Raw genomic sequence first — 5,241 nt, forward strand, 5'->3', positions numbered from 1 at the left:
CCTCCCCCAGCTCGGACATGCTCGACGTGTGCAAACGCGCTGCTGCCCGGCTGGGCATCCCCTGGCCCGCTGTTTTAGCTGAGACCACCAGATCTCGCTACGAGGGGAAGAAATTGCCCTTGGCCAAGAGCGCGACGAAGCAACTTCTCCCCGTCTTCCCGGAGCTGCTGGAGGAGGTGGCGCGCTCATGGAGAGACCGCCCCTACAGCAGCCGGAGCCCGGTTCCCGGGGCCTCGTCCCTCGACTGTGAGGTGATGGAGAGCCTGAGTCTGCTCCGCATGCCTCCGATGGAGCCACTCGTTGCAGCTCACCTTCACCCCCAGCTGTCAGCGGTGTCCTCCCGGAGCCCCAGCCTGCCGTCCAAGTCCGACCGTTTCCAGTCAGCCCTGACTGAGAAAGCGTACAAGGCGGCGGCGCTCTCGGCCAGAGCGCTCAATGTCCTCTCGCTCCTCACGGCTTACCAGGCTGAGTTGTGCGAGGATGTTGCGCAAACTCAGGACCCAGCTGCGTGGGAGGAGATACCGGTCATCACCGACCTGTGTCTCCGTGTCCAACGCTGCGCGGTCCAGGCCACGGGAAGAGCGATGGGGACCATGGTTCTGCAGGAGCAAGCGCGGTGGCTCAACCTCGCCAGCCTGTCAGACAGAGAGAAGGACGACGTCCTGGACATGCCCATTGTCCCGGAGGGTATTTTTGGTTCCGCCCTAGCATCGATGCAACAACGGTGTGAAGCCAAAAAGAAGGAAGACGAAGCTCTCAAGCTCTGCCTCCCTCGCAAGCCCCCAGCTCCCTCTCCACCTGCGCAGCGTAAATCCTTCGTGCAGGCTGCCTCCCAGGTTTCGCAGTTCAAAATACCGAAACATCCGAAGCCTCAGCCCGCCCCGCCGCCCGTGCCCGGGCGGCCCGGCTGGTTCAAGAAGTCCTCGGCCCCAGCTACAGCTCCGCCAGCACAGCCCGCGCAAGCTACCAGCCACCAGGCCAGGAAGAAGAAGAGAGCGGCCTGACCGCCCCTCTCATCACCGGTGATGCAGCTGGAAGTTCCCCGTTCTCCAGCTCCACCTGTTTGGCTTCCGAGCGTGCACTCCGGGGCCCCCCACGCCCCCATCTCCCGGCTGCCACGGACCGTGCCAGAGCAGACCGGGAGAGACGGACATCTGACGGCAGAGGGTTCAGCGGTTGCCCCTCTCCCATGTCCACAAGCACGCACACACACACAAGTTTTCATAAAGAAAATAAAATGTGTCCCGCTGTCGCATCCAGGCCGAGTGCCGAGAGCGCAGCGAATAAAAGCCAAAACTATAAAATGTCCCCCCGGGCCAAAGTGCACAGCACCGCCCAGAGGCAATGTCAGTTTTCCACCACGAGAGGGCGCCACCGCACCGCGGTTGGGACCTCTCATGGTGGAGGAGCTGCAGCGCGTCTCACCTCTCTGCCGCAGGTGGGAGAGGTGGGCTGCGCTCGCAGCTTCACCCTGGGTGTTGAAGACGATTTCGAGAGGTTACAGGCTGCAGTTTGCCGCTGTTCCCCCTCGATTCGCCGGCATAATACACTCCCAGGCTCAGGGAGAGTCAGCTCGTGTTTTACAAGAGGAAATCCTCTCACTGTTAAACAAAGGAGCAATCTGTGTCGTTCCTCCCGCACAGTGTCAGAGCGGTTTTTACTCCAGGTACTTTCTGGTCCCAAAACGGGGGGGGAGTGGTATTCGCCCTATCCTGGATCTACGTGCTCTGAACACATTTCTCAGGAAATACAAGTTCAGGATGCTCACACACGCATCCCTGCTGCGCCTGGTGCGCCTGGTGCGACAGAACGATTGGTTCACTTCTGTCGATCTGAAAGACGCGTATTTCCACATTCCAATATATCCTCCCCACAGAAAGTATCTGAGGTTCGCTTTCCAGGGGACGTGCTACGAGTACCGCGTGCTCCCATTCGGTCTGTCTTTAAGCCCGAGGGTGTTCGTCCGGTGCACGGAAGCGGCGATAGCCCCGCTGAGACAGCAGGGCATTCGCTTGGCCACATATCTGGACGATGGGCTGCTTTTGGCACAATCGAGGCAGGAGGCCATGGCGCATACGCGTATTCTCACACGGCACCTATTAGACCTGGGTTTTGTGATAAACGCGGAAAAGAGCATGCTGTGCCCGACACAGGACATAATCTTTCTGGGATTATCCCTGGACTCGGTGATTTTCACGGCGCGCCTCTCGGCGGAGCGAGTGAGAGCTTTCGGAGCATGTCTCGCGCTTTTCCATCCAGGCAAATCTGTTCAATTCAGATTGTGTCTTCGATTACTCGGACTGATGGCGTCAGCCATTCTCGTGGTTCGTCTCGGTCGCCTCCACATGAGGGAATTCCAGCTCTGGGTGGCCTCATGCGGGCTGGATCCCGTGCGTCATGGCGCACGGAGAGTGTTGGTTACGCCGGGGTGCGTCAGGGCACTGCGCCACTGGCGAGCCCCGTCTTTTCTGACCCGCGGGGTGCCCATGGGCTCTGTCCTGTCCAGGAAGGTGATCACTACGGACGCCAGCCTGACAGGGTGGGGCGGAATTCACGAGGGCCGGTCAGTGAGGGGCCGCTGGAGTGTGGACCTCCAGCGGTCTCACATAAATTTTCTGGAACTTTCAGCGGTGTTCCTCTCCCTGAAACACTTCCTTCCGTCTCTCATGGGCCATCATGTCCTGGTGAGGACGGACAATACGACGACGGTAGCGTACATCAACCGCCAAGGGGGGTTGCGCTCTCGTCAGTTGCACATGCTGGCACGCAGACTGATCCTGTGGAGCTGCGGTCGTCTCCTCTCCCTGAGGGCGACGCACGTCCCGGGAGCTCTGAACACGGGCGCGGACCTGTTGTCCAGGGGCGCGCCAGTATACGGGGAGTGGACTCTGCACCCGGAGATTGTGGAGCAGATATGGGCCCGTTATGGTCGGGCCGCGGTGGATCTGTTCGCGTCAAGAGGAAACGCGCAGTGCGCGCTGTTTTACTCTCTGTGCAGCCTGGATGCTCCCCTCGGCATAGACGCACTAGCGCGCGTCTGGCCGCACGAGCTTCTTTACGCGTTCCCTCCCCTGGCCCTGGTACCCGCCACTCTATCCAGAGTGAGGGACCACGGCCACGCGCTGATTCTGATAGCTCCGCATTGGCCTGCGATGCATTGGCTGGCGGAGATATATCGGTTGCTGTGCGCGCAACCTTGGCAGCTCCCGCTGCGCAGGGACCTGTTATCGCAGGGGGGGGGGGGTCGGTTTTCCACCCGCACCCAGAACGCCTGGCGCTGTGGGTTTGGCCCCTGAGTGGTTCAATTTGTCAGCTGTGGGACTCCCACAGCATGTGATTTCCACTATACAAAGTGCTCGAGCTTCTTCCACTAGGTCTCTGTATGACTGTAAGTGGAGAGTGTTTGAGGACTGGTGTCACAGAAATGGCCATGTTCCTTTTCAGTGTCCAGTGGGTGTTATTGTCATTCTTACAGGACCTGATTGACAAACGAAAAGCCTTCTCCACAGTTAAAGTGTACTTGGCAGCTATAGCCGCCTGTCACGTGGGGTTTGGGGAACAAACAGCGAGCCAGCACCCGCTGGTTTGCCGTTTTATGAAGGGAGCGCGCAGGCTTCTCCCCGTGTCCAGACCGCTGGTGCCACCATGGGATCTGGCGGTGGTTCTGGAGGGGCTCAAGGGTCCTCCTTTTGAGCCGCTGGGGGGAGCAGGCTTGAAACACCTGTCTCTCAAGACAGTGTTGTTACTGGCTCTGGCTTCGGCTAAACGGGTTAGTGACATCCATGCGCTTTCGGTGCATCCATCATGCACTCAGCTTTTCCCGGGGGATGTGAGGATGATTTTGAAGCCCAACCCGGCCTTTGTGCCTAAGATAGTGGGCTCATGTTCTCCTATTGACCTTGTGGCCTTTGCTGCCTCACCTGGAGAGCAGCGGTCACATGCGTTATGTCCAGTCCGTGCGGTGCGCGCTTACATGGACAGGACTAAGGGTTTCAGGAGGAGCGATCAGCTGTTTGTCTCCTGGGCTAATCCTCATAAGGGGAAACCTGTCACAAAGCAGCGCCTGTCCCACTGGGTCGTGGAGGCGATTGCTTTGGCTTATGCGAGTCAGGGTTTGCAGACACCTGCGGGTCTGCGGGCACACTCGACTCGGGGCTTGGCCGCATCCTGGGCCTTATTCAGGGGAGTTTCTGTTCAGGACATCTGTGCTGCAGCGAGTTGGTCCTCGCCTCTCACTTTTGTCCGTTTTTATATGCTGGACGTCTCCGCTCCGTGCGTGGCACGCGCGGTTTTGCTGTCCTGATTGGAACAGAGTACATTTTTCCCTGTGGGTTGGTGGACGCTCGATAAGCTTGTCTGGCAATACGGGAGCAACCATATCCCATAGTGAGACATCGAACGAAATATTATGAAAGAGAACTTTAGGTTATTTACATAACCCCGGTTCTCTGAGTAATATGAGTGAGATGTCTCACCAGACTACCCTTCTTGCTTGGGCGAGTGAGAAGAGGTGCTTATCTTGAATGAGGGTGGTGCCGTCCGCATGAGCTATTTAAGGTAGGTGGAACTACCTGTGGCGGACGGACACGTTCACCAGCCAATCAGGATTGGCGTAATGAGATAAATGCTTCTGAGGGCTGCAGCGAGGCGTGCATCCCATAGTGAGACATCGAACGAAATATTACTCAGAGAACCGGGGTTATGTAAATAACCTAAAGTTTTACACACAAAACATTCTACTTTTAGACAGTGCAGTGTTGTTGAATCACATTTTATAGGGAGTAACTTTAACATGGCAGAATAAAAGTCTGTGGTGGGAGGGACTAGTTCATGAACTAATTTGATTTTGTGCTATGCAAAGATGAAAAATTATTCACAGTAAATTACATCAGACATCTATTGAGAGTCCAAGACAGTTCAGTGTGATTCCAAGTAAACATTCATGTATGTGTTGTAGTAGAAAAGGTGTAATTTGTCCTTCATTTTGATTATGAACGAATCATCTCGCCAAATTCTTTCAACAGACAAACTTGCTGTGTGGGAACAAAGTCCAAGTTGGAGAAGGTATGCTGCATTAAAGGAAGAGCTGGGAATTCAGGAGCCAAGTGATGCAGGATAACATCACTGGACTTTTCTGGTGGGCAATGATATGACAGCGGGGATCCATGTGGGACAGGCCCAAATTTAGATGGAGTCAGCGCTATCTCAGACATGCCATCTAATACAAGAGCAATGAGAGGC

The 5,241-nt window shown here is 56.3% G+C and overlaps 1 pseudogene; it reads left to right on the plus strand.

Moving 5' to 3' along the window:
• The first annotated feature begins 1,025 nt into the window (after positions 1-1,025).
• On the plus strand, positions 1,026-3,337 carry LOC128376910 (uncharacterized; annotated as a pseudogene).
• The last annotated feature ends 1,904 nt before the right edge of the window (positions 3,338-5,241 follow it).

This window comes from Scomber japonicus, chromosome 17 (genome assembly GCF_027409825.1).
Source record: "Scomber japonicus isolate fScoJap1 chromosome 17, fScoJap1.pri, whole genome shotgun sequence".
In the NCBI taxonomy this organism is placed as follows: domain Eukaryota; kingdom Metazoa; phylum Chordata; class Actinopteri; order Scombriformes; family Scombridae; genus Scomber; species Scomber japonicus.